This window comes from Capsicum annuum, unplaced genomic scaffold, assembly GCF_002878395.1.
Source record: "Capsicum annuum cultivar UCD-10X-F1 unplaced genomic scaffold, UCD10Xv1.1 ctg82642, whole genome shotgun sequence".
NCBI lineage: Eukaryota > Viridiplantae > Streptophyta > Magnoliopsida > Solanales > Solanaceae > Capsicum > Capsicum annuum.
This window is the reverse complement of record NW_025893454.1, coordinates 299,162-309,024: the sequence shown is the minus strand read 5'-3', so window position 1 is coordinate 309,024 and position 9,863 is coordinate 299,162.

Sequence of the window (9,863 nt, the reverse complement as noted above, 5' to 3'; positions counted from 1 at the left end):
AGAAAGGGAGGAGCCAAATGGCCATCTATGTTTTTGAAGACATCATTGGAGGACACTTCATAAAGACTCAAGACTTGATCACCTCAAGGACACAAGAACATGGAGGACCCATTTTGAGCATGGCATAAAGCAAACTCATGTGTGAAAGATTGCATGGGGGCTTACTTTTAATACTAACTCGAGTTCACAAGTGTTGAAGGATGACCCCTTGGTTTTGGAGCATTGAAGAAGCTCCTTTCATTAAGGTCATTTTAGGGATTACACTTGTTGGAAAGACACTCCTTTCATTAAGGGTATTTTGGCTATTTTGTAATGTGATAAGCTAGCCTATAAATAGTTTTCTATTAGGTCATTTGCCTTTAGTTTATTATTGATATTTGAAAGACTTCTTCTCTCTCTGAGAGTGTAGTTTAGGGCTTGGAAAAACAAGGTAGTGTAGGGCTTGGAAAAGCCATTATTGATCCTTTCTTAGAAACAGTGGTTGTAAGGTAGAGTTGTTCCCTTAGCAGTCACCATAAGAGTTTGGTGTTGTTATTGCGGGTCTAGGGGTCTTATCATTTGATACATGGTTTGGTTCCTATTTCTTGTGATCTTGTATGTCAAGCTATCTATCTTACTTTATTGCATTTGTTTGTTATCTTATTTCTCTTAGTCTTCATCTTTTTAGGTTATTCTTCTATCAGCAGTTATATATTATACTTGTTATTGCTCTAATTCAGCATCTTGGACTTTTTCTTTGTATTTGAACAAATAGGGGTACTTAGATTTCATCGCTTCTTCAGTTTCCCATGTTATCTCTTCTACTTGTTGGTTTCTCCAAAGCACTTTTACCGAAGCTATTTTTTTATTTCTTAACTTTTTAACTTGTCGATCTAGGATAGTAATAGGTATTTCTTCATAGGTGAGATCTTTTGTAACTTGTATATCTTCAGTAGGAGTAATATGAGATGGATCACCCATGCACTTCCGAAGCATTGAGACATGATTTACTGGATGGACAGTTGAGAGCTCTTTGGGTAGCTCTAATTCATAAGTAAGTTGGCCAAACCTATGAGTAATCTCGAATGGTTACCATGATTCTTTCTTTATTTTTTTTTGAAAGAAAAAAATAATACCTATAGCAGAAAGACTAATCAGTTATTTCTTTAATTGTTCCCAACATGCCAATACTGGCACTAATGGTACATAAATGTAACTCGTTGTTCAAACAACTATTCAGAGTTCCTAGAGCTCCTCATAAGGCTTGTTGGAAAACCCGTTGTCGGACTTGATTAATCGCCTTTTGCTGTTCAAACTGAATCATTTCGTTTTTGTAATTTTCTAATTGTTCCAAAGTCTTATAAGTTGAATTAATCAAAATCAATTTTTCTCGTTCTATCTCGGAGTATCCATTCACTCGAAACTGCTCGGCTTTGGTTTCTACTTTCCGTAAGCAAGAACGAGCTTTTTTGAGTTGTTTAATAGCCCCTCAACGCAGTTCTTCTGAATTTCGAATAGTATTCAAGATCCACTATTTTCGATTATCTAATAAATCACTTAATGAAAGTAGATTATTTTTCCATTCCTTTCCAAAATTCCATAATCCCTTCCCGAACCAAACATGAATCTTTCGATTCATTTGGCTCTCACGCTCAATTACTTAAGTTAAATTCTCATATCTTATTTTATGAATGTAATGAGCCTATCTTCTCTTCTTTGTTCATATTCCAAAAAGATATCGAAACTAATGTAAGACCAAAATATTTGGAGGACTCTTCTGACAAAATAAAAAATATGTAATTGTCATCAAAGTTGTTTCTTTTTTTTTTTCAAATCCAAAAAGCCCTTCTTACTTAGAATAGGTCGTTGATTCAGCATTAGATAAAGGGGGTAAAATCCCCGTTTTTACAATTTACAATAAGCGGTTAAAATAATTTTCTCAATATGAGTATCCTATATCAATAAAATATTTATTTTGAAACCACCTCTATATTAACATAGTGGTAGAAAGAGTACCATGCTGCGTCTAGACTTCAAACAGTTTGTTTTAACCATGTTAATAGTTCCACATTATTGGTTAATAGAGAATCAAAATCGATTTACCAATGAATCGCGAAATGCTATGGTTCTTACATATAATTTCTGAATTTATACAGAAGTAATTCGCGAGATCATGCACCTCTCTTTCCTACTTATAACAGAAAAGGGTACAGCTGGTTGGTCCAGCCTATTCTTGAAATAAACAACCCGCCACACACTCCCTTTCCAAAAACAAATCAATACACCAAGCACTACACTTAGATTTATTGGATTTGTTGCTAAAATATCGATATTAAACCCGAAACTCCCAGTAGATGGCCAGTGGCCGAAAGAAATGAAAGAATCGGTTACGTTTTTCATATGATCTCCTCTTATAGATAGACTAAAAAATTGAACAGAGTTCTTTTTGTAGCACTTTGCCCCTCTTTTTATTTATTCTTTTATTTTTTCTGAAACTGAGTAAAAAAAATAAAAATTATTCGAGTTAGTTATAAATTATGAACTAATGAACTAGCCCTTTTATTGGTTATTAGAACACTAACACTTTTTCCCTTGGTCTATGAACGGGAAGGGTGAAAGCGAGTCAGTATGCTAATTCCTCATCCGTAAATCGGCCCTTCCCGTAGGTTCTTTTCTCAAAGAATAAAGAATTGGAGGAGGGAAATCTTGATAGAATTTGAAAAAGAAAATGACAAGTCGAAGGCAATAAAATATGAAAAATATATTTATTTTTCATATTTCTAAGCTAAGATTAAACAAAAGGATTTCCAAATAAAAGTGCTAATGCTACAACCAGTCCATAAATTGTTAAAGCTTTCTTGTATGGGCCTATATAATGTGGACTTAGTTTTCCTTTCTTACCAAATCTCATAACCCCCTTCATTGGTGACACCTTTAAGAATACCCAATCACCTATAGCAAACTCTAGCCCCCTTCTTCTAATATCTATATATGACTTGTGTCAACTTTGGGTTTTCTCCAGCCGCTGTTGGATCACTTTAACCTTTTCCATAGCTTGATGAACAAGATCTGGCCCGAATAAGGCATCTTCACCCACTTCAAACCATCCAATTGGTGATCTACACTTTCTTCCATAAAAGTTTCATATGGCACCATTTTGATACTTGAATGATAGCTATTGCTGTAGGTGAACTCGATGAGAGGTAAATGATCATCCCAACTACCTTTAAAGTCCAATACATAAAAGCTCGTAGCATAACTTCAAGTGTTTGAATGGTATGTTCTACTTGTCCATCTATTTGAGGAGGAAAAGTTGTACTTAGATTCATTTGTGCCCCCAAATTTCTCTAAAAAGACTTCCAAAAATTTGCAGTAAATTGAACTCTTTGATCTGATATAATAGAGATTAGTACTCCGTGTAGTTGAACTATCTCTTTGATATATAATTTGGCATACTCTTCAACTATATAAGTCATCCTAACTGGTAGGAAGTGTGCTGATTTGGTAAGATTATCAACTATCACCCATATGGAATCAAACTTTCAAGATGTACGAGGCAAACCAGTGACGAAATCCAAGTTGATCATATCCCACTTCCAAAATGGAAGATCTATACATTGCATATAACCCCGGGCTTTTGATGCTCTACTTTAACTCTTTGATAATTTGGATATTCGGCTACAAATTTTGCAATGTTCTTCATGTCACCCCACCAATAATTCCTTTCAAATCATGATACATTTTAGTTGACCCCGGGTGGATGGAATACCTTGAATGATGTGCCTCTGTCATAATCCTCTTTTTTAAGCCCATCTACATTAGGCATACATAATTTGTGATACAAATACAAGTGATACGAGAAAGATAAGAGAAACATGAAACAACTCCAAAACAGTCCTTAAATCTTAAGGATCTGAGGACCTTTTTGGAGACCACTCTCGGATTGACTATAACAACAACAATACAAGAATAAAGGGTGTTTTGACACCAAAATAGTAGAAATATTACAAGAAAAATATGAACAATAGACAAATTTTGGATTCCACATTAACAACACAAACACATGGTTACAACATCAACACTACTACACGATTACAAAGAAAGAAAAGGATAGCTAGTTAGACAAATTGAAGGTATAATCTTAACAATCCAAAAGCCTATTCCACTCTTGGACCTTTAATATCATACACAACAAATACCTAAATCTTACGTTGGTATAAGAGTGAACCCGATTCCATGCTTGAATTCAACACGAGTGATTCCACACTCAAGTTGATTTCCCTAGTTACAATTTCGGCCATGGAAGGGCCATTCTCACAAGAGAGATGTTCCTAAGTGTTACTCTTTCATATTCAACAAAAATTAAAACTAAGAACCCTAAGAGGTTCTATATATAGTGTATTACAAAATAGAATACAAAATAACCACAATACCCCTCAAGGGTGAGGTCCCCATCAAGTGTAACTTAGGGGCTGTTTTTAGTGCATTTAGGTCCTCTTTTACACTTTACTTATGCACTTCCTTGGACGGATTCAATATGCACTCGTTCTCATCCATCCTCATGGTCATACTCGTATCACCCTCCCCTTCTTGAAAAGGATTCGACCTCAAATCCATACCTTGCAAATTAAGAGAAGATAAACAAGTACACATCCTCATGATATAAGGGTTTAGGGTTAGAAAAAATAAAACATCAACATGCTATCTATGCTGAGGCAGTAAAAAATTGAAGTATAGCCATGAGTCCTTTGTTTTAATCATAAAAAGATTAGTACAATTGCTAAAAATGAAGTGGCTCGGACAAGCATCAAGACGAAAGGAAAATAGGCCGAGACTCATCCTTTCCCGCCCTAAGATGGTATCAGGATCAAATGGAAAATTTAGCCAAGGGCCTAAGCCGAGGCTAGCCCTTCCTTTCCCTAGAATGTCACTCCCATATTCACGCACAGAAACATTTTCATACACATGATCTCTATGAACAAAACTAATTGCAATGCATTTTTACCTTACAAAATGTTCAAAGAGTCATGCGCATTATCAAGATCAATTCTATAGACACCATCACTAACTTGAGAATTTTTAACTACTCCATTTCCATGCTTAAGTAGTAAACTACATTTAAGAGTAAATTGATCATCATGCACACCAAAAGTACTACCAAGAGTACTCATTTCTGAGACTAGACAGTCCTTGCCTATAAGAGTACTCTCATCTTCCAAGAAGAGATTTCCATCTTTAGGAGAAAAGTTGTCACACCATAGTGGGTTAGCATATCGGCTATAGCCTTCAAGGAAACGATTCCATCATTTTCACCACTAGGTTCATTAGGGGTGTTTATATCATCTTCAAACAAAACATTAAACCTAAAGAGAGAATGATCTATCTCACGAACAGATTTGGAACTAACAAGTGCTTCGCTCTCTATAAGTTCACTATCAAGTACCAAAGATGTTACAATCTCCTCTTTACCTTGGTGTGGTCGGGGCAGCCCACCTCTTCTGATACAAGATCCATAAGGAACACACAAACAACACTAAAATTAGTCCATAAGTTGAAAGAACTGTGGACCAAAATGACCACTCTCGAATTCGCTACCAAAAACAAGAATACAAGATTTCGTGGTGTATTTGACACCAAATCACAGACCCAAGCTAATATTAACAACAATTTTGAAGATCAAGATGGACAAAAACAATGTAATAATAACAACACATGGGTTACAAGAGAAACAATACACCACAAGGCTACAAGATTACAACAAAGGAAATGATAGAGAGCGTGACATACACTACTACAAAGACCAAGAACCTAAGTGTATTAAAGCACGAAGACCCTTGATAAAGATAGTAGAAATACCTACACTATATGGTGGACACAAGAGAGGACCTCAATCCGTCTAGCACCCAACGATCCAAGCAAACAAACAACAAAAGTGATTCCATACCTAAGTTGTTTCCTATTTTTACCCAAGTCTCTATAGAAAAGAGAACTTGTGTTTTTCAAGTGTGTTATACAATCTACAATATCAAAAAACTAAGTAAAGTAACCCTAAAATGTTTCTTATATAGTGTATTACAAATAGAAGGCAAAAAGTCCAAAATGCCCCTTAGAGATTAGGTGCCCCTCTAGTGTGAATTAGTGGCTGTTTTGATATGTTTTAAGCCCTTAATTCCACTTCTCTTACACACACACATGGATAAATTCAATACACATCCTCATAAGTCAATCTACGTGATCGTACTTGTATCATCCTCTCCATTTTGAGAGGAATTTGTCCACAAATTCAAGCAATCATCACCCGCAAGCTCTCCTCTTTGAATCATCTTTTCAATGTTACTCCCAAGGTTAGGATGTTCAACCAAGGGTTCCATGAGGTCATAAAGCTTGACACTTGGACTTTAATGTTCTTTAACCTGCACATAAGAAGAAAGGATGCCAGGCAAAGTGCTACCATCTTGGTTAGTAGGAAACAAAGGGTCTTTGTGGGTAAACCCCACAATCTTAACTCGCGGCTTCTCTTCTTCACCCTCCTCACTCTCGGATTTTTCTCCCACAACCTCACAAATCATGATTCTCCTTGCCATATACATAGGCACAACACACTCTCCATCCACCAGCCAAATATCTTCCCCACCTTCATCTATTTTCACCTCAGCCTCAAGTTCTCTATCTTGAGATTTTTCATCACCCTCATTCGATTCAAGTCCTACCTCCTCACCAAGGTAATGCAATTTTACCTCCCTAAGGATTACATTCCTCTGGTTTGGGCACTTACTAGCCTTGTGCCCCCACCCTTGATATTTAAAACATTGAAATCCCTTAGGATGAGAAGTAAAATTTGGTTTACCTTCATTTCTTGGAGGATACTTTTGGGAAGCCTTGGTTTTGGTTTGTACAACCTTTTTCTCGGTTTGGTTGGCATTGGATAAATGCTCTTGATGTTGGTGCCACTCCGAAGAAGGTCCTTGGTGATTCTTGGGTTTGGAGGTCGAGAGCTCCCTTTCAATTTCCAAGGCCACTTGGAAAATGCCATCGATCATGTCAAACTTATGGAGGGTCATCTGAGAAGCTATGTACCTATTCAACCCGACTTTGAATTGTACAATATAATGGCTCACTTGTTCTCCTCTATGGTCAAGCTTCAACATTAATTGTAGAAACTCGTCATAGTATGCCATGACACTTTTGGTTCCTTGCCTCAAGTTGTACATAGGCAAGAAGTTCTTGTTTGTAGCCCTCGGGTAAGTACCTTTGATGCATAAGGTACCTCAATCTAAACTATGGAGGTGGCTGCTCAGCAATCAACACATCACCAAACCTCTTCACATACTCCCACCAAGTGTTTGCATACCCCTCAAAGTGAGCGATTGCATAACAACTATTCTTCTCTTTGGTTAGATCATTCACTTGGAATATCCTATCACAAGATAACTCCCAAGCAAGATATGCCTTGGGATCACTCTCACCCTTGAAGATCAGAAGACTAACTTTGATGTAATTGAGGCCAAGCTCTCGGGTTTGGTTACTACCCCTCACTTCTCGGCCTAAATCACCTTGCCTACCCCTATCCTCTTCTTCCCTCAAGTAAGAATCACCATAACCCCCATACCCCCATGTTGTTCCTCTCTACCATAACCCTCAAAATGGTTTGGTCGATTTGGATTAAGTGGATTCGAATTTGGAGAATAGTAAGGCCTTTGGTTCAATGGAGTTTAGATTGGAAAGTGAGGTCTTTGGATAAGTGGTGGGTTTGGGTTTGGTGGAATTTGGGTTCCAAATCCATCATGTTAGACTTGGTGAAGTGGAGGGAGGGTTTCTATATCATACTTACGGTTTTGGGAATATTTGGTGGTTGGCACGGTGACTTGTTCATTTGGTGCAAGGCCTTGGGAGTAATGATTGGGGAAATATTTTGAGGGTTGGAACGTCGACTCCTTTGACTTTGCACACGTTCTAATATCCCACTCATTGATGCCACATCCGTATCTAATTTCTGAAGACCCACATTCAACCTAGCTACATCTCGGGACATAGTTTCTAGAGGAGCCAAAATGAGATTGATGGCATTATTGTCCATTGTTTGAGCATTTGAAGCCTCGGGTTCCATTGTGGTTGTACCGAAAATAACCCTTCAAGTTTCTTCAAACTCAAGCTCAACAATGGTGGATGACTCAAATTACCTCAAATTTAGCTCAAATTCAAACCCTATACTCCTATAGTATTATAGAACACAAATCTAACACTAAAATCACAAGAAAAACACAAAATCAAAAACTCAAATTTGACCTAGGGTCAAAAACGGGTTTAGTATTTTTTGGGGATTTTTTATTTTGACACTTTTTTTGTTGGGATTTTCAATTTCTAGACTCTAATACTGTTAGGGAACAAGGATCTAACACTAGAAACACATAAAATCAAGGTTTTATGAAAAAAATCATAATAACATGAACAGTAACTTTTTTCTTTTTTTCACATTTTTTTATTTTATTTTCAAGATAACAAATCAAACTTTTCTTTGATACCAAATGATATAAGATCGATAAGGAACACACAAACAACACCAAAATTAGTCCACAAGTTGAAAGAACCATGGACCCTTTTGATGACCACTCTCGGATTTGCTACCAACAATAAGAATGCAAGATTTCGTGGTGTATTTGACACCAAATCAGAGACCCGAGCTAATATTAACAACAATTTATGAAGAACAAGACAGACAACAAAAATGTAATAATAACAACACACGGGTTACAAGAGAAATAATACACCACACGGCTACAAGATTACAACAAAGGAAATGATAGAGAGTGTGACATACACTACTATAAAGACCAAGAACCAAAGTGTATTCAAGCACGAAGACCCTTGATAAAGATAGTAGAAACACCTAAACTATGTGGTGGACACAAGAGAGGACCTCAATCCATCTAGCACCCAACGATCCAAGCAAACAAATAACAAAAGTGATTCCACTCCTAAGTTGTTTCCTAGTTTCACCCAAGTTTCTATGGAAGAGAGAACTTGTGTTTTTCAAGTGTTTTATACAACCTTCAATATCAAAAAACTAAGTAAAGTAATCCTAAAATGTTTCTTATATAATGTATTACAAATAGAAGGCAAAAAGTCCAAAATGCCCCTTAGAATTAGGTGCCCCTCTGGTGTGAATTAGTGGCTGTTATGATATGTTTTAATCCCTTAATTCCACTTCTCTTGCACACACACATGGACGAGTTCAATACACATCCTCATAAGTCCATCTACGTGATCGCACTTATATCATCATTCTTCAGGAAGCTCTCAGCACAAGGTGTCTGGAGAAGGGAAGTTAGATTTTGTAGGATAATTTAGGTAACAATTGGCGTAGCCTTTCCACGTGCCATTTTATTTCTTCAATATCATCATTAATGTGATCAAATGTGGCATCAAGATTAGTGGCAACCATGGTACCTAAAGCAAAGGACAACAACAAACAACAAAACAAGCTTGTTATTCAAAATGCCTCACCACACTCTCACTCTCGATTTTACCTCACACTTGGTTTCACAAGTGTTTAAAGCAAGCTTGTACTTCGCGAATGATTGAGGGTTGAGTTTACTCTTGTCCGAAATGGATTTTTGCTTGAGTTGACTCAAAGAAAATTTCTTTACGGACTTGAACTGATATGGGTGTACAAAGCTGTCCAATACGTTCTCAACCATTCACACAAAGCCAAGCTCGGAAGTTACAAAAACTACAAGCCATGTTCATGCAAATGGCCGTGTGTGAATTGGTAATTGATCCGCCAAAGAGCTTAAATATTTTTAAGTGTGAAGAGGAGCCTTGAAGTGTAATAAATTACACTCCAAGGGCGCCCCATAACTGAAGGGTAGGACGGTCATTTGTCC